At 36.2% G+C, this 27,255-nt stretch overlaps 1 long non-coding RNA gene across 1 annotated transcript in view; it reads left to right on the top strand.

The window, feature by feature from the left end:
- The first annotated feature begins 10,444 nt into the window (after nucleotides 1-10,444).
- The window catches only part of LOC111826150, a 34,891-nt gene continuing 18,080 nt past the window's right edge, over nucleotides 10,445-27,255 (top strand). The window contains exon 1 of the long non-coding RNA XR_002829403.1: nucleotides 10,445-11,050. This is a non-coding gene — a long non-coding RNA (uncharacterized LOC111826150). The remainder of the gene's footprint in view (nucleotides 11,051-27,255) is intronic.

Here is a 27,255-nt window from a genome sequence, read left to right as displayed (position 1 = left end):
CTTTCTGTTTTAATAGGTTAATTTTTCATATTCTAGATTTAGTGATGTAGACCAGATTGATGTACCGTGGGTTATCAGTGCATTTTTAAATTGTTTTCTATTTTCAAGTGATAAATTAATATTTACTTTTATGTGACATAGAATTTTACTAATGTTCTTTATAACAAAATTGACATCTACTTTTCTTTGGCAGGATAGTAAGAGAGTTATTACTTAAGTCGGTGCCAATATATTTACTTATCAGATGAGTTTAAACAGGGTCAAGGTCGTTAGCTTCATATAAACCTAAATTTTCAGCACTAGCAATATTTTAGCCTTTAAAATCAGTTAATTTCTTTGGCATGTTTCCCACCCCATAATCTTCTATTGGCAATTGGCCATCATGAAATGCTAAGCACCATGGAAATAATTGGACTGTCGTGTTTGCTAATAGAGTGCATTTGAGATACACTGGGGGAGACAGTTATTAAAATGTTGGCTGTTCAAGTTTGATCATCTAATCTAGGATTTAAATGTTGAACTGCTGTTATCAGGATATGTACCTGCTATTTTTTATTGAATAGCACATTTTTATTTAACCTTTTATAAAAATGCTAAAGTTCATTTCTTATAGAGCACCTCTAAAATATAATCTTTTCTTTTACAACATCAAATATAATTAACTATAGTTTTATTGGAAATCACCAGAAAATGGAAAACAAAATGCTTCATATTGTGTCCATAACTGCCTACATTTTTCTTTTAATTGCCCTCAAAGCAAAATTTTCAAATTAATATTTTGTTTAATGTCATGAAATTATTTTGACTTAAAAAATGTATTCATTAGAATGGATGATGGGTATGGCAGAGATGGGTAATGTTCACCGGTCAGTTTCCTCTTCCTGGGCTAAGTATACTGCAGAGCGTTTGATCAGCTTAACCAGTGTTAATGAGCAAACCACAGCATAAATAGCAGGTGTGCTTTCTCTATGAGTTTTCTTTTCTCTTTCCTGGTGCCCCTGGATGCTTGAATTTGCGAAGAGCAAAATCTCTTGCCAACCCACATTGGATTGTGAGCTGAGGAAGAAATCAATCTTGCATTAAGTGATTGAAATAATAAGGTGGTTTATTATTGTATACAGCATTGAATACCCTGTTTGCTTCTTTGAGTTTCCCCATTCCTGTCCCTCTTTTTAATAATTTCTGATGTGTGCCGATGGGCATGTTCTTAATTTCATGGTGTTTTATTAGATTTCATATTAAGAATCTAAGTATATTGTCTAGTAATTACAATTAAGAAAGTTTCTTTGTATCCTTCATTGATATCTTTACCAACTAGCAAAGAGTTCTGTGGACATAATAGATACCATTTTGCTATCGGTGGAAGTGGGGTGTTCCCTGGTGGAAGTGGGAGATCCCTTTTCCCACTGAATATTGAGGGGTTGGGTCCTCATAATATCTTGAGCAAAAGAATTTTCTAAGGTTCATATGGGAGGATGAGTGATCTTTATTTGCATGGAATTACATCCCTGCATTTCTGAAGTCCCATTTCCCTTCAACCAGTCCCGGAAGTGGTGCAGCTGGGGCTTAGCAGAGCTAGAAGCAAAGCCAGTGCCCAGAGTTTCCATTCCATGGTGGAGCTGGGTCCAGCACAGCATCAGGCTAGTTCTAGTCCATCAGTCCATTGTGTGGAGTCCACATGGCCCACAGCCTGGAGCTAGAACCAAGAGGGAGAACTCCTTTGTTTAGGTGCTTATGTATCTCAAATCTTCCTGTTTTGCAGTGGTCCTGTTCCCAGGTGTAACTGACAGGAAAATACCTTCCCTCTGTCACCCAATCTTGCCTATAATATTTGCCTTCCCTTTGCTCCTTCCCTGATAATGAATAACCCAGGTTGTTTACAACAATATCAATGAACTAGCAGATATGTGTACTGTCGAGGAAGTCTTGTTTCTGTAGATGAAGGCTAGGACATCTAAAGAGAGCCATTAGGGTAGCAATCTCATCAGCGAACTTAAATTTGATCGCAGTTATGTATTTTAAACATTATCCTATATGATAATTTTTAGCAAATGTAACCTAATTCTACTTTCTTCATTTTGATACTTAGAATCATTTGTATATTGAAAAAATATTCCCAAGTTTGATTGTCTTCAATGAATGTAAAACCACTGCTTACTGGAAAATTGTGAAAAGGCACTGGAGTATGTAAATAGAAGGGTTTTTCAGTTGGGCTCAGGGTTAGCAGGAAGACTAAAATATGCAAGCAGATAAGATAAGGTTAGATTAAGTTCCTGATCTATTTAGCCAAGGATGTAGAAAGTTATCAGGAGCGAGGAGGCCATATTGAACGGGAATAGATGCAGCATATTTAGTGTAGGTTCTTGGCCCCTAAGTCAGTAATTAGGGAAGCTTATCTGCCAGTGAATCTGCAAAGTGTGATATAAGATTAAAGTAAGCTCTATTTCTCTTGTTCCCATTATTTTATGTTTGAGCTTATATCCATACTCAGAAAGAGCTTGCTCAATCTCTTCATGTTCCTCTGGTTGAAAAAATGTTTACAAACTTTGGTCCTACTGGTTCTTGACCACACTTCACATTGAGTCTATATCCCCTCCTGGGGAAGAAAGCTGAACCAGGCCTCAGGCATACATGAGAAGTGTCTCAGCTTTGGGCTCACCAGGAGAGCAGAAAAACCAATTCTCCCTAAAGAGTTAAATGAAAACAAACAAACAAAAAACAAGTCCTGACTGGTACTCAGTGAGCATCAGCCCTCCTGGGTTGCCAGTCAACCCCTGGCCCCAGTTGGATGTGTCTCTCTCACATTGATGTTTCTCTCTCCCTCCCTTCCACTCTTTCTGAAAAAGCAATAAAAAATATATCCTTAAGTGAGAATTAAAGAAATACACAAAAACAGGAATTAGAAGTGACAGATCTAGCTGATTACATACAGCATGCCTAATATCATTATTGAAAAGACAGAATAAGTCCAAGGAAAATATTCTGTATATTGTATAGTGATCTATTGTATTCAAAGTATCTGTATGCGCATCTCCTCTGATGTGCAAAACATCATACAACATGTTTCTCATAATAAAAGGACAATTAAAACATTCAGCAACTTTAGAATAAGAATCTATTCAAGATAGCTAGAATGAACACTGCTAAATTTTTCTAATGAAAAATTAGAAAATTAGTAATTATTTCAAGCTATAATTCCTAAGGAATATTAAGTAATTGAGTTTATGAGACCTTCATGAGAGCAAAGCTAAAATAAAGCCCTGTTCAGAATCTTCCTGACTGTATCAAACAACCATAGAGAGTAGATGAAAGGATGTAACTTTTAAAGGCCACCATTGGTACTATTTTTACTCTGTGAGAGGGTCTTGACAATAGGATTAATGCTGTTTTAAAATGCGGTGTGTCTACAGCATTGGCCCTGGACAAAGCTGTTGCTCAGGACGTTTACCGGTACCTCTTCTCCATCACCTTCCCGCATCTTTATTTGCATTCATTCTCCTTAGGGGACCAACTGCTTTGATCCTTTCTGATCTCCTTCGAAGACATCCTGTTCTCTATTCCTCAGGCTGGAGCTTTACCTAACTTTAATGTCTTCAAATTATATCGTGTCACATACTGCAGTGAAGAATACTTCCTCTCCCCCCTCGTCTTCCTCTCCCCCTCATCTTTTTCTTCCCCTCATCTTCCTCCCTCTCTCTCTCTGGTACCGAACCTCAGACCCTTCAGTCTGCAGGCCGGCGCTCAATCCACTGCGCCAAACCAGCACGGCTCTTCAGAAGGAAGATAAAACGGCCTCAAAAAGAATTGTTTTCAATTTTCAATTGAGGGGTTATTTTAAAGCAAATAGATGAACCTGGTGAAAGGGAGAAAGAGAATGAGGAGGGAGTGTGGCAAAGAGAGGCTTTGTAATGACCCTTTAATACAGTTCCTCATGTGGTGACCCCCAATTTCATTGTTACAAATTGAACATAAAGCTTAGTGATTAATCACAAAAACAATATGTAATTATATATGTGTTTTCCGATGGTCTTAGGCGACCCCTGTGAAAGGGTCGCGACCCACAGGTTGAGAACCGCTGCAAGAAAGAAAGGAGAAAGGCAGAGGGTTTTGAATCCGTACCAAAAGGAGGGATAAAGAACTCTACTTGGACACAGAGCAGTCCAAGTAAGACCCCAGAGGCTTGAAATAGGGTACAAGCTGGGGAATTATGATGTGTTCCAAACATAAAGTGAAAGAAAGGATGGAAGGAGATGAGGTTGGAGAACGGGCTCCTAGGCTGTCCTCACATGGAAGTCATTACAAAGCCTCTCTTTCCCTCACTCCCTCTTCACTCTCTTTCTCCCTTTCACCAGGTCCACCTATTTGCTTTAAAATAACCCCTCCATTGAAAATTGAAAACAATTCAGGCCTTAGTCAGGATTTTCACCTTTATCCTGAGAACAATAGGAAACCAGTTGGCAGACTTAATTAAATGAGTGGTCAGAGCAGGTTTTCTTTTTAAGTTTATTCTCATTGCTGCATTGAGAATGGTCTGAGAAGGAATGGACAAGAAAGATTTGGACAGAGCAGTCAGGTGGTGATAGGTAAGAGAGATCATGGTGAACTGAAGTGGTGGTAGCAATAAGATAGAAGGAGTATTGGACAGGTGTGGAAAGTACTTCTAAGGTAGAATTGATAGGTCTTGCTGATGGGTTGAATGATCTTTTACCCTCTCTGCATCCACCTTCTTGGGCATTTAACTTTGAAGTGTCCTCTGCCTCTGTCTCTGGACTTGACCATGTGCCTGGCTTGGTAATAGAATGAAGCAGAAGTGCAAGTATGGTGCTTCTAAGTCTACAACTCAAGAGGCCTTGCTCTTTCTTGTGTTTCTGTCATCTCCATGAGGATATTCCTGAGGTAGCCTACTGGCATGGGACAGATACGTGTCAGAGACTTTAAGTGCCCAGTCAGCCCAGTTCAGACTCGTCTAGATCAGTGGTCGGCAAACTCATTAGTCAACAGAGCCAAATATCAACAGTACAATGATTGAAATTTCTTTTGAGAGCCAAATTTTTAAAACTCAATTAGGGCCCAGCTGAAACAAAGTCAAAGGCTTCGTATTCAATCAGAATCTGAACCCTACTTACAACTGACACTTGTACAAGCATGCGCCGATTTCTTTTAGTTATTTTGTCCAATTTCATTATACCCACCATAGGCATTTTAAGATCGAACAGAAAAGCCCAAACTAATGAGTTTTGGTAGAATCGTAAGTCCGTACAATGACCAAACGCTATTGTTATGTTATTTCTCTAGTGGAACAGACCACTTTTCCTCTGGGAAGTCATTACATGAAATAATTACTCACTGTGCAAACATCTATCTTCTCTACTATTACTAAAAATGTCCTTAAATGGTTCAAGATATTTTAATTACTAAAAATGTCCTTAAATGGTTCAAGATATTTTAATGACCCAGAAAATTTATTTTAATTATAAGACAACATGAAGCAAAAATTCCACATCTTTGAGTTTTATGTATATTATGGTAGCATATATACATATATAATCTATATATATATATATATATATATATATATGTGGTTTTTTTTGCCAAGACTTGAGAACAATGGATACTAATAAGTTCCACACAACATGTCATCTCAGTTTCTCATGTGTCATTTGACCTTATACTACAATAAATTGTTACTACTTAATAAATACCATGATTCAATAAATATTTTTTTCTAGTCTTCAAAGGGAGACTTTTACATAGCTTTGTTACATAACTTTGTTCAGCATTGGACTGCCTTTTCTGTTACTCAAGTAGAAGTGAGGGCTGGAGAAACTTCTAGCTTCATGGCTCTAGGGCTCCCTCTTCTGTGCATGTTCAGAAGTGTCAAAAATATGTGTTTCCTTCCCATTTTTATCTGTACCATCCCTTTTCTTAGCCCCTTTGTCCTTGTCTTGCTCAATTTAGATTCAGTGTAAAATCTTCTCTTTGGTAGGGTTTTGCCCTGAAAGAGAGCTTTGGTTGGCTACTTTCAAAGTTCCTGTGGCCCATATTGCCCCAGCAACACCTGACTGCTGTGTTCCTTGCTCTTACCCATGAGCTCTCACAGATATCTCAGATCCACCTACTGAAGGGTGATGAATGCCTGCTGACAGTTCAATTTCTGGGCTTCTCAAAGTTCTTTTGCTTTAACTTTGCTTCTTGTTGGGCACACTGATACCACATGTCTTGTTTTATTTTGGAGTTTGTGGTGTTAACATGCCGTTTAGTTGTAGCTTTGTTTGGATTTTTTTTTCTTTGCTATTTTACTTTAAATTTTTCAGGGGAGGTGGGGCTTGGGAATTTATCCAACCGGTCAGCTCACTGTAGCTACAGTTTTAATAAAAAACAAACATTTATGGAACTTCTTAGGCCATTATTTCTTTTGTAAGTTGGTAAATTATATTTTTAAGAAATATATCAATTTTGCCCTGGCTCAGTGGATAGACCGTTGGCCTGTGGACCAATGGGTCCCAGGTTTGATTCCGGTCAAGGGCACCTGCCTGCGTTGCGGGCTCAGTCCAATGTGCAGGAGGAAGGCAAGCAATGATTCCCTCTCATCATTGATGTTTCTATCTCTTTCTTCCTCGCCCTTCCTCTTTAAAATCAATAAAAATATATTAAAAAAAGAAAGAAATATATCCATTTTATTAAGTATTCAACTATATTGGCATAAAATTAGTATTTTTTCTTGTTTCTATAGTTATGTCTTCTTTTGCATTCAAATACTATTTGTGTCTTCTTTCCTCTTTTTTCATGAGATTTTACCAGAAGTTGTCTAGTATATTACTCTTTCCAAAGAACTGAATTTTGACTTTGTTGATTATCCCCATTGTGTCTTTATTTTTTAAAAATTGCTTTTATTATTTCCTTCTTTTTATTATTTCTTTTCTTCTTTTTTATTTAAATTTATTCTATTTTTATTTTATTAAGTTCTAAGTGAAGAACTTAATTTATTAATTTTAAGAATATCTTATGAATATCTTAAAATGAAATGGCTAAAATTTTTCCTTGCAGGTCTGCTGTCACTGCATCTTTAAATATGTGGCATGTTAGTATTTCACTATCACTTACCTTTATGGATTTGTATTTATCTATTTATTTTTTTGTTTGTTTGTTTTTGTTAATCCTGACCTGAGGATATTTTTCCATTGATTTTTTAGAGAGAGGGGGAAAGACAGTGAGAAAAAAACGTCTATGTGAGAGAGACACATCAATTGGTTGCCTCCCGCAAGTGCCCAACTGGGGTTGGGGATGGAGCTGGCAACCGAGGTAAACGCCTCTGATGGGATTGAACTGCTACTCTTCAGTCCACAGGCTGATGCTCTATCCACTGAACCAAACCAGTCAGGCTACTTCCATGGATTTTAAAGTTTACATTTATGATAGTTTGATTACTTAGTTCTTTAAAAGTGTTTATAATCTTTAAAGTATATGAAGATTTTAAAAATTTAGCTTTTTGTTATTAACTTTCATTTCACTTGTCATTAAATGTAATCTGCACCAGTGTTTGTGTATACTAGGTGTACCAGGTAATGCGGATTTTTTTCAATAGATGGAGTTACACATATGTATGCGATTTGATATGTATGCTATTTTGTTGTATTGACAACAAGCTTCAAAACTTCATATATCAAATTTGCTGAAGATATTAACATCATAGATATTTTACGCTTAAAAATGTTGAATTTCATGCCAAAAAAAGAGCATTTGTGGGAAGTTTTAATACATTATTTTGAAGAAACGTGCTGCTGAAAGTTATCATATACTTCGGGAAGCTATGGTGAACATGCTCCATATCAAGATACTTGTGAACACTGGTTTAGATGCTTTAAAGTGATGATTTAGATGTGAAAGACAAAGAACATCCAGGTCAATTTAAATCATGCTTTGATTGTAAAATGACCAGAATGGGCTAGAAGACACGGCAAAGTAATTTTGCTCCATGATAACGCATCATCACACACTTCAAAACCAGTTAAAGACACGTTAAAAGATCTTGCCTGGGGAGTATTAACCCACCCGCTGTATTCACCAGACCTTGCTCCTTCAGATTACCATTGTTCCGATCGATGGCACACACACTTTCTGGGCAGCACTTCAAAATGTATGAAGAAGTAGAAAATTGGCTCTCTGAATGGTTTGCCTCAAAACAAGAAAAGTTCTATTGGGACGGTATCCACAAATTACCTGACGGACATTACTTTGAATAAAGCACTTTTGATGTTTCTCTTGAAATTATTGTTTTCTTTGATTACAAATCCGCATTATTAACCGGCACACCTAAAATTATGCTTGTTAGTAGTTTATAACTGTATTTTTAATTTCCTTATATATCTTCGATGACATAGCAGTGATTTAGACCTATATTGAAATCACCTAGATTTGTTAGTTTCTTTCTATAATTCAAATTAGCTTTGTATATATATTTTTTAAATATATTTTTATTGATTTCAGAGATGAAGGGAGAGAGAGAGATAGAAACATCAATGATGAGAGAGAACCACTGATCAGCCACCTCCTGCGCGCCCCACACTGGGAATCAAGCCCCAACACGGGCATGTACCCTGACGGGGAATCTAACCTTGACCTCCTGGTTCATAGTCCGACACGCAACCACTGAGCCATGCTCACCGAGCTTTGCTTTGTATATCTTGGGGGCATTTTATTTTATTTTATGCTTTATGTCTAGAATAGTTTCATCTCTTCTTGGTGAATTAAATATTTTACTGTTATTTAGAGACTCCAATGAAGTTTTTAGACTTAAAGTGTTTTATCTGATGTCAGCAGAGCAACATCATGTGGTTTGATATACACTTTTCCATTCCTTAACTTTCAAGCTTTGCATATTCTATGTTTTAACTGTATGTTTTGTGAAGAGCATGTAGCCAGATTTTTTAAATACAGTTTAACAACAGAGCTTTTCAACTTTAAATCAATGTAAATTTATAATTATCATATATTTGCAATTTTTTAATCTCATATTTTAATTTGTCTTCCTGTTTGTTTTTCTACTTTCTCACCTATTTAAAAATTAATACTTATATCTCATTTAACAAAACAATAACTTTAACATTTTCTAAATGTGCCTAGTTCTCACTTATCTGTTCCCAAATACTCATGGATTTATATAAAGTAAGATTTTTCCTTGGGGCTCTATCTCAGCCTTGCGGGTAGTGGTTTTTCTTTATTTTTGGCATTCTTATATTACTTAGAATTTTCTTTGCTTTCTACTAGCTACTCCTTTGCTACCCTAATCCCCTATTATAATAACAATTCTTTATCTTGCTCTATTCAAATTACTAAGTGGTGGATCACAAATAATTTAATCCATAACAGGATGAAGTAAATTTAATGTGAGATGCAAGTGAATCTGAATGGTACAAGAGGTGGGTCTAAGTCAGGGGTGGGCAAACTTTTTGACTCGAGGGCCACAATGGGTTCTTAAACTGGACCGGAGGGCCGGAACAAAAGCATGGATGGAGTGTTTGTGTGAACTAATATAAATTCAAAGTAAACATCATTACATAAAAGGGTATGGTCTTTTTTTTTTTTTAGTTTTATTCATTTCAAGCGGGCCGTAGTTTGCCCACGGCTGGTCTAAGTGAATAATGTCAGTGTTCCACTCAGAGTCCCTTGTATTTGGTGGGTTTTCTTTTCCAACAGCAAGTGCCCACAGCTCTTTTTCAGAGGACTGCTGTTAGATACCGGAAGCCATTGGCTGTGGAGAGCCAGAAGAGCTACACATTGTGTCTTTCCTTTCTCTTCTTCCCCATAAACATTGGATTATTAAGCTTCTGCTACCTTTTTTCAAGTCAGGAGAACTCCAAGGTGTGGTAACTTTTTCTCTCCCCCACCCCAATGTTGACATTATTATAGTTGTGCCCCCTCCCCTCTCCCATTCTTCACCAGATTGTTGTCTGTGTCCATGGGTCATGCATATATGCATATATGCATATATGTTCTTTGGCTAATCTCTTCTAGTCCCCCTCCCCCCCATAACCCTGCACTCTGAGATCTGTCAGTCTGTTCCTTGTATCCATGCCTCTAGTCCTATTTTGTGAGGTGTGGTAACTTTTATTTTTTATTTTATTTTTTTTATATATTTTTATTGATTTCAGAGAGGGAGAGAGAGATAGAAACATCAATGATGAGAGAGAATTGTTGGTTGGCTGCCTCCTGCACACCCTCTCCTGGGGATGGAGCCTGCAACCCGGGCAAGTGCCCTGACCAGGAATTGAACCATGACCTCCTGGTTCATAGGTTGGTGCTCACTTAAATGTGGTAACTTTTAAGTGATCAGACTGAAGCTATCTATAATCTACACTTGGCCTGATACCACACCCTTGTTACTTCTCCAGCTTTTTTTTTTTTTTTTTTTTTTTTTTACCAGCTTCTTCTAGGAATCATTTGCACGGGAATCCTCATCTCAGGTTCTGCTTCTGAGGAAGTTGATTTAGTCCATCTGTTCTACTACCACTGAGCCACACCAGCCGGACTGAAGTGGTGTGTTTTAAATGTTTGGATTTTAGTTATGATGTAGAAGTTGTACTTCCAAACTTTTGTTTGTTTTTATTTCTACTGAAGATCATATTCTGACACCCTGTCCTCCCTCAACCCCAACCAATCCAACAAAAGAGCCATAATTTTCACCAACATACTGAACACCAGAGACAATCAATGACTCTCGTAAGCAAAACGATTGCTTTCTGGACTTGTCTCCAGCTCTGGAAATAATTTCCAACATGGATCTGACTGGCATTACGTGAACTCATATAAGGGCCCGCTCTCTTCATGGCCTTCCACTGACCACTCACTTCCTCTGGTGGGCCAGCTGGACCTTGTTCTGCTCCTGGTACAGCCTCTAGAGCAAATGTTGAGGGAACTGAGATGGCGATACTTTACAGAGCTGGCTGGCAGATGTGCAATCAAGAGAAGGTCCAAATGGCCATGAGCAATTCCTTCTTAGAAGAAATTATTTTCATTCTCCTCTTCTATTCAGCAGAAACCTTTCCAGCAGGTAGGAATCTTTGATTTTTTTTTTCCTTTTTAAGGTAATGGTTGGGCAACTCTAAATGCCCCAAAGTCATTGAGCAGTAATAAGTGGTAGTTAATAGTTTCAAGACTCATGGGGGTTTAAAAATGGCAGCAATCTCAAACCAGCTGTCAGCTCTGTGCTATATTGGTAGTACTGGGCCCACACACTTAGTGGCCCAAACTTTTATGGGAAATAGATACCAAAAAAATACAAGAAACTTTTATTGCACATATTTGCTCTCCTCATGCCATGAATATTTAAACAAACTCAAATATTAATTGGAGCAACAAGAACAATCTCATGCAGTTTTGCACTGAGGACAGTGTGTGTGCTTCATTTGATTTTCTGTTCAGAATGAATGCAGACTCCTTTGATCTGGTGTTCCACCCATTAGTAATCATAGTAGAAATAAAAGGTTAATCAGCTTCTACTGAGAATGGAAATTATATGTGAGAAAAAGACTGTATAGTTAATAGTAATCCAAAGACCAAGTCACGTTCTTTAATTTACTCTTTCCCCCCCTCAATATCACTTGCATTTTTCATATATACTTTATACTTAGTTGAGCACTTCCTCTCTGGGTATTTTTATTTTTTAAGATGACGTTTTTGGTATTTTGGTATATATCCACTATCTTGCACTGTACCCAGTATCTAAACACATTGTAGAGTTTTAATAAATGTTAAATATATAAATAAGGAAATGTTTAGCTATGCCATGTTCTATAATATTTAGACTTTAAAAAACAAGTATTCCTGGTTCTTTTGTTTAATGATGGCATGTAATTGGCACCAATTTTTAGAAGTGCATAATGAAATAGTTAAGGGTGAAATGTCATGGTGAATATATTTTTTAATTTTTAGCAAAAACGACATAAATATGCCAAAGTGTAAATTATTGTTAAATCTAAGTTATGGGTATACGGATATTTCTTATATGCCTCTCTACTTTTCTGCATGTTTGTAATCAAAATTAAAAGACAGAAGGAAGGGGAGAAGAAAGGAAAAACATTAGCATTGTGTAATAGAAAAAGCAAAGAAATAAATATAGACCCATGAAACCAAGATAGGGGTCATAACTTCTAATATATAAGAAATTATTGGAAAGCCATGTAATTCCTCTAAATTTAGTTTTCTCATTTTAAAAATGAGAATAATCTACAATAAAATATTACTATATATCCACCTGATGGTTAAAATTTAAAAGGACAATATGAACAGTGGCAAGAATTTGGAGGATATGAAACATATGTTGTTGCTGGTAGGAGTATAAATTGAATAACCACTTAAAAAATGTTTTGCATCTTCTATGCATATGTGTAACGTATGGCTAAGTAATGTTACTCCCAGTTACAATAAAGACAAATGAGTACATATGTCAACAAATATATATGTACAAAATTTTCAAAGTTTTATTAAAAATAACACAAAACTGCAAACAACATCAACAGGAGAAAGGATAAATATTCCATTGGTATATTTATACAATGGAATCTGTGCCACATTGCAAAATTGCCAACTCGGGTACATGTTATAACATGAATGAAGTTTATAGATGTTATACTGACCCATAGTAGTCACACACAAAGACATATTTATTTTATGATTCTAGCTGTATCAAGTACAATAACGGGCAGAACTGACATATGATAATAGATGAAGAATAGTGGAAAGCTTATGGGATTCTGGAAATGTTTTATATCTTTATCTTATGTTGGTGTGATTTACTCAGGCCCATACATATGTAAAAAATTATGCTGTACTCTTAAGACAAGAGTTCTTTATGCACTTTCCTGTATCTCTGCTATCCTTCAATTAAATAGAGTAAAATTAAATATTATGATCTAAATCCCAGGAACGAGGAGCAAATAAGATAATATAAACTTGTTTACTAAATTATACAACACTATACAAATTTCATATATTATCATTTTCTAAGCTAAACTCTAATGTTTTTACTAAGAGCAAGGTCTAATTTTAAGTTCTGACCATTAATATTTGCATTAAGTTTGACCCACATTTTCCTTAAATCCAATCCATTTTGGACTAAGCCTTGCCACAACCTAGTTCTTAAGTCAGCATTTTCACTATTTTATTGGTAGTGGAAAAATATATTTCTATTGATTTGCCATTGACAAACATGCATGCAAAGTTAGTTCCATGCCTAATATGTGCCAAACACTTTGCTGGGCACGGGTGATATAAACTTAAATAAGATATGATCTCTTCTCTTTACATCTTCACATTTTAGTCAAAAACTCAATTGTAATACAATTACTTGAGTACCAAAGATCCTATATTTTTTTAAAATGAAAGAAGTCAAAATGATTATTATACATCAAAAGCAAAACACATTTACCAAATATAATTCTCATTTGCATATGAACCGAAGAACTAAATGCATTTATCTTTTTTTTGTTTCTACTAAGTTTCTAAAAGTTAAATGTACTTTAGGTTGAATATGTTTTTTAAATAGGTTAAAATTATAAACTTCCAATTATTTAAAAATATATTAAACATTATAATCATGTAAAGGTACTTTTGAAACTGCAAATTACTATGCAGATGATTTTTTACAATATTAACACCTCCTTAGAAATGTATAAGTTGTGTCTTATTTTATAAATAATTATTTAAAATTTCTGTCTCTGTGCTGTATTTTCTCCTATATAATCTTCCATTTCCTCAGTAGTAATCACTCAGAGAATAAAATATACTTTTATGCTTTTAATATTCTCAGACATATTAGCTTGTTTCTTAAGGTTTGAAGCTTGACTTTTAAATAGGGGATTTTAGTGTTCAGACCTTCAGATGTTACTCATTGAAAATACTTGAATATTTTTAATGAGTACCATCTTGAATATAAGTACTCAGCTCCCAACATTCCCATCTTTCCAAGCACTAAGTACTAATTGGTTTTTCAAGAAGTGTGCAAATGATGCACAATACGCTGAACAGCATGTGATCATTTAAGCGAAACATTTGAAAACAGTGAAATCATCAGGCAGAGAGTCCCCATTCTGAAAGGTAACATATCTTTCTAAAAACCCAGTTATTCTGCACTCATCTCCCAAGGTTTCATTTCATCAGGAAAAAAAAATGTTAGTTGACTTTATAAACAGATGCTGGAAAGCACTCATCCAACTCATGAAAAATTCAGCATAAAGATTTAGGCAAACATAGCAAAATCACTTATTAGGGAAAAATGCATAGTCTGATAGATGACCATGATTATAAAATAAATTATTCATTTCTCTTTACAAAGCAATCACCCAGTGAAGACTCACTCATTATTCACAGGTTGTCAGGGAATAGGGGATGAGGAGTGAAGATGTAGTGTGAGTGAGCAGCATTGACCTGTCAGGTGCAGAGAAATACGGGAATACCTACACGCTGAATGCAATGTAAGAAGTCCAGTTGAAGCCAGACTAACCAAAGTCTGGGGCCGTAAACTCCCAAAGGAATCACTCACTGTCAAATTAGCGTGTCAGTACTGTAGAGACAAACTAAATCAATGTGGAGTCATCAGAAGCTATTTCCTTCCAGAAACTAAAACATGGATGCATTAGAGATGTCAAGACAACTCTATTTTCAAAATCCCCAAGAACATGAGTAGGTTCCATGTGAAATATTTGTCAGAGACTAAACGTTGAATTGATCATCATTCCATCTATCAGGTTACATTATATTTCATACTCTGTATTAGAAAATCCTAAATGCTACATCTGAATCAGTTGATACAGCATACAACTTGCTAAGCAATGTATTGATTTCAGTGGGTGATTTGTGGCAAATCATGTGATAGTTATATCTAGTCCAGTTGTGCAAGAAAAAAATCTTTTCACTTGATCCAATTACACACCTCTTTCATTCATTCCAATCAGTCAATATTTATAGCCTGCGCTCTTCAGTTTTATTTGAAGTTGCTTTTGAGCATGAGTTGTCAGATGGTCTGTCCTCCTATCTCTACAAATAGTTAGGGAGGGTAATAAGATAGATGTCACTTCTCTTAACACAGGCATTTTGCCTTCTAGCTAGAAAATAATGTCTTCACCTCTCATCACTCATGATTCAATCCTAGTTTCTCTTAGGGTTTGTCTCTACCACAGCATTATTATGTGGCTTCTGGTTAAGACACCGCAATATGCCAGTTTATTCTGCAAGCAGAGCTCAACTCAACTCTTACCACACGTTTGAAATTGGGTCATAGTTGCAAGTAAGTATACGTCCCTCACACATAATCCACATTCCAAGAGGTTCCACTGCTGCAGAGATCTAATAACAGATCCAGTAGGAAAATTATAAAAAATAGATTTGGAAATATAGTCCCATCTCAATAAAAAATGAATTCCCTTTGGGGGGAAACTGTAGAATATGACTGCTCAAGTTATGCATAAGATTAAAATAGCAAACCGAAATAGCAAACCGCTACAGAATAATATTCAGTTGTAAGGAAATTGAAGTTCCAGTTCAATTCCCCCCCCCCCAATTAAACCCTAAAGACTCAAACTGACAAGTCCAAATCTGCCCTAGAATTATAGAATTAGAGGAGAAGAGCCGTGGGCATCAGAGTTGGCCTGACCTATCTCCCCAACTTGGTATTTGATCACAGGAAAAAGGCCAGGTGAAAACTGGGTGTATAGTAAGTTCACCAAAGAATCCATTTATTGCAAATGAATGCTTACAATTACAAAGGCAAAGGAAAATGTACTGAAGATGTTGGATTTGAACTTTTTCTGCTTATTTTTCACTTCCTGCTTTGCATTGCCTTTGGAATACTTTGATGTACAATTAATGGCTTTTTTCTTATTAATGATTATTTTGGATGTGGTTGGCCTTTAAAAAGTTTTAAACTCTTAAAATGACTTCCGCGAGGTGCACTTATTTACACTCTTTGCATTTAAAATTTCCAAGACTAGACGTGGATTAACATTTAGGAATTGAACAGTGACTGCAGGGAAGCCTATGGAGTAACACTGAAGTCAGCAGAGAAAGAGCTGTTGGAGACTGGAAAGCAATACCAGCGCTGAATAATTATGAAGGAATACTGAGTAGGAACGAAGGTTTGAGAATGAGTGGCCTAAAGCACATGCAAAAAATCAAACCAGCCTTTTGCATACTGCTGACACTTAGTTAACTCAATAATTCACAGAGGCTTTCTCCATTTTGGCAGTATTTTATTACTTGATCTCATTTTATTACTTGATCTGTTCTACCCTTTCTCTCTGGAAGGTTCCTATCTCTGGGCTCTCTTAGAGATTCTACTAGAGGGTATGAGTTTTCATATCATTGAAAATTTTCAGTTTTTTAACCCCTCTTTCCTTCCTTTCCCTCCTCCTTTAGTAATTAGTATGGCCTAGGAAAAGGCCATGGTCTATGTGCTGGGGATCTTCAGTGAACAGAACTCCTGCCTCGAGTTTGCTCATACACTAATGTGTGGCCCAGACAAATGCACATATGTGTATTTTTCTCCATATCTACCATTCTAATTAAGTCCTGAAAAAGTGTGCAGTCACCTGTATTAGTAAGCTCAGTTTGCAGTAACAAAATGCCATAGAATGGGTGGTTTCAATGAAAGAAATGTATTTTCTCACAGTTCTGGAAGCTGTAAGTTTGAGATCAGGGTGCCAGCTTGGTCAGATTCAATTGAGGGTCCTCTTCCTGGCCTGCAGACAAATGCCTTCTCAGCATCTCCTCACTGGGCAGAGACAGTGCTCTGGTTTCTCTTCCACTTCTTATAATGGCATCAGTTCAAATGGATCAGGGCTCCACCTTTATGACCTCATTTAACCTTACTCACATTTGTAATGGCTCTGCCCCTAGTAAAGTCACATGGGAGATCAGGGCTTCAACCTGTGAAATTTGGAGGACAAATTTCTCCTAGTTTGAACCCATCTAGGCTTTTGTCAGCCTAGGTCTCTATTTGTCAATTATTGAAAATTATTTTTGTTGTGGTTAATGCTCCTGAGGATACTTTTTTCATTGATTTTTAGAGAGGAAGGGAGGGGGAGAGACAGAGAGAGAAACATCGATGTGAGAGAGACACATCAATTGGTTGCCTCCTGAAAGCTCCCCGACCAAGGTCGGTGATTGAGCCTGCAAACAAGGTATGTGCCCTTGCCCAGAATTGAACCTAGGACCCTTCAGTCCGTGGGCCAACACTCTATCCACTGAGCCAAACCAGCTAGGGCTATTTAATATTTTTAAATTTCCAGTTCAAAAACCTTCAGCCCTCCTTTTGCTGACTTCCTAGCTCAGTGATGGCGAACCTTTTGAGCTCGGTGTGTCAGCATTTTGAAAAACCCTAACTTAACTCTGGTGCCGTGTCACATATAGAATTTTTTTGATATTTGCAGCCATAGTAAAACAAATACTTATATTTTTGATATTTATTTTATATATTTAAATGCCATTTAACAAAGAAAAATCAACCAAAAAATGAGTTCGCGTGTCACCTGTGACATGCGTGTCATAGGTTCGCCATCACTGTCTTAGCTCATAGAATTTGATATATAACCAGTATAGCACTTGTTGTATAGTTATGCATACACCCTGATACAATGCCTCAAGGCCAGTTCCTAATAATCTATTGTTGTGTAACAAATCATACCAAATTTATTTACCTCAAACAAGGGTCACAATCCTTATGGACCAAGAATTTGGGGAAGGCGTGGCCGTATGGTGTTGGCTGAGAATCTCTGTATTAGTATGCTCAGACCGCCGTAGCAAGAAGTCCAAGGTCATGGTGCCAGCAGGTTGTTTGTTGTGATGCTCCTCTTCCTGGCTTGCAGACAGCTTACTTCTCACTGTGTCTTCACCTGGCCTTTCCTCTGGGTGCATGTGAAGAGAGAGTGATTTCTGTGTCTCTTTCTCTTCTTACCAGGAGGCAAGTCCTATTGGATGAGGGCCCCACATTATGAACTCATTTAACCTGAATGACTTTCTTAAAAGACTGGTCTCCAAATATAATCACTGTGGAGATCAGGGCTTCAACATATGACTTTGGGGGCACACAATTCAATCTGTAAAAGTGTTTTTATGTGGTTTTAGTCAATCAGTAAGTAGAGCTTAAACACAGTAGTGAAAAATGAAACAAGCACGAGTACAAAACAGGAACCCCAACTGGACACCTCCACATTCTCTTTAGAGTGCCCTGTTTCTTGATCAGGATGTGGCATAAGATTTTTCCTTTCCATTCTGTAGCATACCTAAAGTATAGTGCCTCGATTTTAACTATAGGAAGAGAGGATATTTGGCAAAATTTCTCCTCGCTGGGAAACAAAAAATTAAAAGCAAGACTCCAGGCTTTGGATCAATCACTGGTTCCATCTGGTGTATGTTCTCTTTGATGGCCTCATTTAAAACTTCAAGAGATTTTGCATGGATTTAAAATTCTCATTACAATCCTTGCCAAAGCATCTTAAATGCAAAACAATCTTAACGTTAAAAATTTAGAAATTGCTGAAGGAGACATACAACTGAAAACTGTGAGATAAAAATGAGTCAGAGAAAAAAAAATTCTAGCACATTTCTGGAAGACGCTGAAAATAAAAGTAACACTATCTTCATTATGATTTTTAAAGTTCTTTTTAAATATGGTTACATTAATTTTTTGTAGATTAGGTCCCATCCTAATTTACAGGGAGAAGTGAAATATAGCCGATAGAGATTTCCCCTAACATTTGCCACTTTCTTTACCTTTAGAATGAATCCCAAGTGAACTAGGTTTTATAAGTTAATGTTTCTTCTGCTCTTCAAGCAATATTGATCGCCTACAAATCCATTTATTTCTCTCCTCCTAGGAAAAATGGACATCTCCATTTCTGTAGTGAATTCTAAATAGCCATTTTTTAGTGGACAAAAAAGTACATTAATTTTTTTCCCCAAGAAGCACTACATTTTATCATTGAATTAACCTTGACCTACCTTAGAACTCCTCAGTGGCTACTGATTTTTAAGCCTTCTCCATAACATCTTATTCTTACTAGGTGTTAGAGATATTCTGGTAACTTAACTATTTTATCTGGTAACATAACTATTTTATGTGGACTGCCATAACATTCCTCCCTCCCCCAAATTTTAATGTCCACCCAATTCCCATTTGTATAATTTTTCTTGCACATTTTCCTACCTGGGTTTCTAATTTTCATTACCTTCTCTATAGTAAAAAGAACCATATAATATTCTTTAAAAATAAAATAGGAAAGAATAAGTAGCAGAAAAGAGTGCGGAGTCATCATATTGATAGATTGGCAATATCTTTATAATTATTTCTATCATAAGTCTTAAAGTGATAGCATACAATGTGTTCAACAGAAGATATATGTTTTTAAGTTTTCTTGGGAATTTCAAACACAGTATGCTAAAGCGAGGTGTAAGGCATATTGCTGTACATTCATAAAGCCAACAATTTGGAAACAATTTCAAAACCAGATAAAGACACTACAAAGAAAGAAAATTACAGGCCAATATTCCTCATGAATACATATGCTAGAATCATCTACACTAATAAAAGAGAAACATGCAAATTAACCATCACTCTGCCACTCCACTATACCCACCAGCCAATCAGAGTGACTATGCAAATTAGCCCAACAAAGATGGAGGTTAATTTGCATACACAGGTGTGGAGTGAATACTGAAGACGATTGAAGATGGCGGCAGCCACGGAGCTGGAGTGAGCAGGAGGCTTTGGGTTGCTTCCGGCTACAGAGAAAGCCAAGCTTCCCGCTGGTGCTGGACTCTGCTCAAGGAGGGGCTGGGGGCCTGGGCTCTGCTTGAGGAGCTGGAAAAAAAAAAGGAAGGTCTGGGAGGAGCCAGAGTGGAGAAGCCAAGCCTCGCTGCTGCGGCCAGATCAAAGGCCTGGGTCTCAGGTGCCGGAGGAAAACTGGTGCTGGCAGCCAGGGGAAGGAAAGCCTATGTGTGAATCTTTGTGCAACGGGCCACTGGTCCACAAAATATTAGCAAACTGGATCCAGCAATATATTAAAAAGATCATACACCAAATGGGATTTATTCCAGGGATGCAAGGCTGGCGCAATATTTTCAAATAAATAAATGTGATACATCACATAAACAAAACAAAGGAAAACAAAGGATAGAAATAACATGATCATATCAATAGACACAGAAAAGGCATTTGACAAAATACAGCACCCATTTATGATAAAAACTCTCAGCAAAGTGGGAATAGAGGGATCATACCTCAACATAATAAAGGCCATATATGACAAACCTACAGCCAACATCATACTTAATGAGAATAACTAAAAGTGTTTTCCTTAAGATCAGGAACAAGACAGGGATGTCTACTTTCACCACTCTTTTAAAAAATATATGTTTTTATTGATTTTAGAGAGAGAGAGGAAGAGATAGAAAGAAAGAGAGAGATGGAGAGAGAGATGGAGAGAGAGAGAGAGAGAGAGACATTGAGTGGTTGCCTCCTACACACACTGTACTGGGGATTGAGCCCGCAACCCAGGCATGTGCCCTGAACAGGAATAAAACCAGCGACCTTTTGGTGCATGGGAATAAGCTGTAGGAAACCAACTGAGCCACACCACTCTTATTCAACATTGTACTGGAAGTCCTAGCCACAGCAATCAGACAAGAAGAAATAAAAGGCCTCCAAATTGGAAAGGAGAAATTAAAGCTGTCACTATTTGCAGATGACATGCTATTATACATAGAAACCCTAAAGACTCCACCAAAAACTGCTAGATTTAATAGATAAATTTGGCAAAGTAGAATACAAAATGAAGATCCAGAAATTGATGGCATTTTTATACACCATTAATGAACTCTCAGAAAGAGAAACTAAAAAAAAATCCCATTTATCATCGAAAAAACAAAAACAAAAAATACAAACAAACAGGGAATAACCTTGACCAAGGAAGTAAAAGACCTTTTTTAGAAAACTATAGAACATTGAAAAAGGAAATAGAGGAAGATACAAACAAGTGGAAGTATATACTGTGTTCATGGATTGGAAGTATTAACATCACTAAAATGTCCATACTAACAAAAGCAATCTACAAATTCAACACAACCTATTAAAATACCAATGGCATATTTCACAGATCTAGAACAAATATTCCAAAAATGTATATGGAACCAAAAAAGACCTTGAATACCCTCAGCAATCTTGAAAAAGAAGAACAAAGTTGGAGGGATCACAATACCAAATATCAAACTATAATACAAAGTCATTAAAATCAAAACAGCCTGATACTGGCATAAGAACAAACATATAGTCCAATGGAACAAAAAGAGACCCCAGAAATCTACCCATGCCAGTATAATAAATTAATATTTGGCAAAGGAGTCAAGAGCATACAATGGAGTAAAGATAGTCTCTTCAATAATTGGTATTGGGAAAATTGGACAGGTACATGCAAAAAAAAAATGAAACTAGACCACCAACTTACACCATACACAAGAATAAACTCAAAATTGATAAAAGACTTAAATGTAAGTCGTGAAACCATAAAAATCCTAGAAGAAAACATAGGCAGTAAAATCTCAGACATCTCACGTAGCAGTATTTTCACCAATATATCTCCTGGGGCAAGTGAAACAAAGGAGAAAAATAAACAAATTGGACTACATCAAACTAAAGAGCTTCTGCACAGCAAAAGAAACCACCAACAAAATGAAAAGGGAATTCACTGTATGGGAGAACATATTCACCAATGATACATCTGATGAGGGGTTAATTTGCAAAATATACAAAGAACTCATACAACTCAACACCAGAAAGAAAATCCAATGAAAAAAATGGGCAAAGGGCCTGTATAGATACTTCTCCAAAGAGGACATACAGATGGCCAATGGACTTATGAAAAACTGCTTAATGTCACTAATTATCAGAGAGATGCAAATTAAACCTACAATGAGATATCACCTCACACCTGCCAGAATGGCTAGCATCAGTGTATCAACAAACAACAAGTGCTGGTGAGGATGTGGAGAAAAGGGAACCCTAGAACACTGCTGGTGGGACTGCAGACTGGTTCAACCATTATGGAAAGCAGTATGGAGTTTCCTCAAAAAATGAAAAATAAAACTGCCATTTGACCCAGTGATTCCACTTGTGGGACTATATCCTAAGAATCTTGAAACACCAATCAGAAAGATTATATGCACCCCTATGTTTATAGCAGCATTATTTACCAAAGCTAAGATCTGGAAACAGCTCAAGTACCCATCAGTAGATGAGTGGATAAAAAAGCCCTGGTAGGCTGGCCAGTGGCTCAATGATTGAGAGTCAAGCCATGAACCAAGAGGTCATGATTCGATTTCCAGTCAGGGCACATGCCTGGGTTGCGGGCTGGATCCCCACTGGCGACTGTGCAAGAGGCAGTTGATCAAAGATTTTCTCTCATCATTGATGTTTCTATCCTTCTCTCCCTCTCCCTTCCTCTTTCTGAAATCAATAAAAACATATTTTCTTTAAAAAGCAAAAAAAAAAAAAAGTGGTAGTATATTTACATAGTGGAATATTACTAGCTGTAAAAAAGTAGGAGCTCTTATCTTTTCCAACAGCATGGATGAATCTGGAGATTATTATGCTAAGTGAAAGAAGCCAGTTAGAGAAAGACAAATATCACGTGATCTCACTTATATGTGGAATCTAATGAACAAAATAAACTGACAAACAAAATAGGTCCAGAGGCATGGATGCATGGAACAGAATGACAGATCTCAGAAGGAAGGGGGGTGAGAGTGACAGGAAGAGATCAACCAAAGAATTTATATGCATATATGCATAACCCATGGACACAGACAATAGTATGGGATGCCTAGGGTAGGGCCAGGGTTGGGTGGAGTAGGGCAAGAGGGGAAAGCAGGGAACATAAAAAAAACAACCACAACCTGATTTTAACTTTTTTTTTTAAGTAATGCTTTTATTTGCTGTATAAATGAAAGGTAAAACAGACCAAAAAAATGGTCTCAATTTGTCATGGAAATGAGAGAAAGGGAAGGTTTCACATTTAGTGAATACCCTCTTTAGGTCAGGCTCTTTCACACAAATCACCTCATGGAGTCTCACAACAATATTCTAATTATTGTATGCATATGTAATTGCTTGTAACATACTTATGAGGAAATGAAGTCTAGATCAAGTAAAACAGAAGGCTGCACTGCTAACAAAAGGTCACGTAGGGATGTGAACCAACTCTGTGTGACACCAACTCTTGATGGTTATGACACTAAGACTGGAGCCTGGAAAAAACAAAGAAGCAAAACCACTCATAGGGTAGTTTTGAGCACATTAAGAAGTCATTTATAGAAAGAATATTCAGCCATCTTCAAGTCTATCTATTCCAGCATTTGATAAAAGCTAAGCAAATTTTATTTAATTGGTCATGATGTGGATCATGTACAAAGTGATGGTAAAACCTATGACTTTGAACTTAACCAGGTATATTTTTCATTATTTCATGGATGACTGAATTAAAATAGCTGAAGGATCATTAAACACACGGGATTGATTACTGAGGCAGCTTGCTGAATTGTTTTTGTTAGCACTCAGAATGAGAGAAAATGATCATCTTTTCCAAGTTAATAGATCAGAGAGCTTCTTCAACACAGCTCCTCTGATAGCTCTACCTTAATGAATTACCTTAACAACTGAATCTTCCATCATGTGCTTTCTTAAACTCTTGATGTACTATAATGCTTTGTATAGTAATTTATATCTGGTCACTTCAAGTTCTATAAATGTGTTTGCAGCATTATGTATAGTATTGTTCAATGAACTGGTTAATAGGATTCTTCAGGACAGTGATCAACTCTTTAAAGTGTTTGTATTGAGGTGTATGTAGGGGAGGGATTAATGGGAGAGAAGGGCAGGGAGGTCAACATTTTAGCAAAAATATAAAGCAATAAATAGGACTGAGAAAACTTAGTAAGAGGAAAGCCAAAGAAAATCATATCATAAGTCAAGAGGAGAGTCTATAATGAGAGAAGAATCAAATACCACAGAGAAGTTGAGCAGGATGAGATTCACAGAGAAAAGGACATTATTGATGGTAATTTTATTAGAGTGATGAGAGAATAAGGTAGACTACAGAGGATTAATGAATGAGTTGGGGATGAGATAGTGGAAGCAGAAAGGGTAATTTAGGTTTTATTTACATGTACTATCAACCCACATATTAAATGTAAGAAAAGCCTATTTTTTATGTTATAAGATAAAAAATCAAAAGTTATAATATTTATTTCCCACAGCCACTAGATTGTCATGCTAAATTCTGCTAATTCTACCTCCTAAGCATGTGTTTAATTGATCTCTCATTTCTTGCCTCTTTTCACTGTTGTGGTTCAGACCCTCATTTTTTCTTGCCTGGACTGCTTCAAATGATTCATTTTGTGGTTTCTTGACTTTGCATATGTCTTCCTCAAACCTTCACATATGTTTTATTTTATTTTATCCAAACTATACAACTAAACTTTTTTACTCCCTTGCTTAAAACCATGTATTAGCCTTTCATTGTCTACAAGGTAAAACCAAACTTTGTTAAAAGGCTTTCCATGATCTGCCTGCCTCCCTTTCTAGCTGAATGTGCTACCATTCAATGCTTTACTGTTTAAATTTCAGCAAAACCAAGCTACTGCACTTTCTTAAATACTCATGCCTCATCTTTCTGCCTTTGTGTATTTTCAGTGTCTCTTTGTTTCCACCCTCTCTTTGAAAACATTGCTTTTTCTTATATCTACTTATTTTGCTAGACTCAGATTGAGAGTTTTATACGCTAAAATGCATTGCCTCTAACTATTGGGATTAGCTAGGGTGGTCTACATATATCTGTAGTATTCTATGAATACCTCTATCCTCCCAGAGCTGAAGGCAGTGGGAGGCAAGTGCCCAGTCACGTTGATTAGTCTCAGTACCCCAACTCAAGTCTTCTTCCTCACCATTTACCTCTTTTTACCCTCTCCTACCTACCTCCATCCCCCTTTCCCTTTGGTAATCACCATATGAGGCTGTTTTTTGTTTGTTTTGTTTTTTCTGTTTAATCCCTTAACCTATTTTACCCAGCCCTCTACCACTCCCCTCTTGACAGCTGTCAATCTGTTCTCTGTATCTGTGAATCTATTTCTATTTTGTTTGTTAGTTTATTTTTCCACATATGAGTGAAATCATATGGTATTTGTCTTTCTCTGACTGCTTATTTCACTTAACACTCTCCATGTCCATCCATGGTGTTACAAATGGTAAGATTTCCTTATTTTTTTTACACTGAGTAGTATTCCATTGTGTTACTTAAAATTCCATTTGATTTACTTAAATTGTTTTTAAAAAGGTATAAACTTAGATACAGTCTGTAAAATTATTACTAGAGTTTTCTAACTCAAGATTATATTTTTCATTTAAATTTTAACATATAAAATGTAACTAGAGTGACCAATTGAAATGACTATACTAATAATTTGACCTTGAAAAAGAACACTTTTGTTTCTGCTGGGAAAAAAAATTTATACTTTTCTAGATCCAAACTTCTGGTTAGTTCCTAATTTCTTAATGGCAAGTTTAAACTGAAATAAAACACTGGAATTCCGAGTGTTTTGCTATCCTTTTGTTTAATATTAGAAATAAAAATATAATAAAGGTCAGATAACATTAACAAAATCCTGATCTATAATTCAAACTCTCATTTAATTTATTGCTGGAGAGTCTATCTAATTCTTTAGCATATGCTAACTTAATACTGTCAATAAATTATAACATTATTTGAACACCTTTAAAGATTAATTTATTTTACAGAATTTCATTTCCAACATGATTTATATCACAACTGTAGTTCTTTTGGTTTTAATTCCAAAAGCATCAATAAAAGGAAAAATGATTTCCCACTTCTCTAAGCTTCTTAATACATCAAACACAGTCTTTCTTTGAATGGTTCAACACCACGGCCTCATACTTTTTCTGACTGCACAATAGAAAAGAGAGACATTTGTGATAAATGTGGCCAAATGACTTCTCTCAGTTACTCTGTGTACCTAATCTTACACTTTTTGGAAAGGAATAAGTAGCCTTTAGGGAATCCTGATTTATTTTCACAATAAAAGTATAGGAAATGATTGCAATTAATGCTTGAGCATATACAAAGTTCAAATGGTAAAATATTTTTCCCTGAAGTCAAGAGTTATAGTACCAAAGAGCTTGAGAATATACACAGGAAAAATAACTACAGTAAGACTGTTGACATTAGCCAAATAAAAAATAGCCATTCAACTTAGATTGAGAAGATGTGCCATACTGATTAAAAAAAAATAGCCATTCACAGAGAGAGAACCCTAAAAGGTAATAATCTTTTAATTATAGTTAAGGTAAATTTTGATTCATAATAAATAATTTTATCCTATAGGCATAAATTAACAAGATATATGATCCACCTTCTTAGAAAAGAAAAAAAAATCTAAATGTGTATGCATTGCTCTTCTTTTTTTTAAAACAGCCTTTGCTATTTAGTTTTTTTTAGCTGTGATCTTTCTTGAAACAAAAGGGAAGAACTCTTTCATTATAAATGTTAAATACTAAGACACCTTTGAAGGAGTTTTAATCTTCAGGAAATTATTTCTTAAGTGGGCTCTTCCCATGGTAGAAGTGTTAGCAGTGGGGGAGAGAGCAGAAAAAATAAAGGAGATTAGGTTCTAGATAATTTCCTTAGGAACAAAAATCCAAGTATCTCTTGATAGCAAACTTTGTAGCTGCTAGGAAATCAGGCCAAGACATTCAATATAAAATTTCAGACTCAATAAACCGCACACAGTTCATACTAAATCCCCCTAATTGTCAATGAATAATACACTCCCTCATAGAAAACCAAAAAGGTCATGTTAAATTACACAGGCCCCTGCTGTTCCACAAATCTGTGTACCTTGCATCTCTGACTTGTGTTCGGCCCTGCAATTTTCTGAACTTCACTCAGCTTTACCACCCACTGGTTATTCGACTCTAATCAATGGAAGCAAATATCCACATAGCTTGACCTTCAGCAAACCTCAAGAAGGTTAGAAGGGCAAGAGAATTCAAAGAGGAAATAAAATAGTAATTACTAGTATGCCTTGTAAATCACAGAAATAGATTGTCTTCTTTTAATAGGGGAAGGGAGTGAATGAGGATTATATAAAGCAATTGACTTTTAAGTTTGAAAAAATGTATACTATAGCCCTGGAAAA

The sequence above is a fragment of the Myotis lucifugus genome, unplaced genomic scaffold (genome assembly GCF_000147115.1).
Source record: "Myotis lucifugus unplaced genomic scaffold, Myoluc2.0 scaffold_57, whole genome shotgun sequence".
Lineage (NCBI taxonomy): Eukaryota > Metazoa > Chordata > Mammalia > Chiroptera > Vespertilionidae > Myotis > Myotis lucifugus.
Note: the sequence above shows the minus strand (reverse complement) of the source record. Positions and strands in the feature narration are given on the sequence as shown.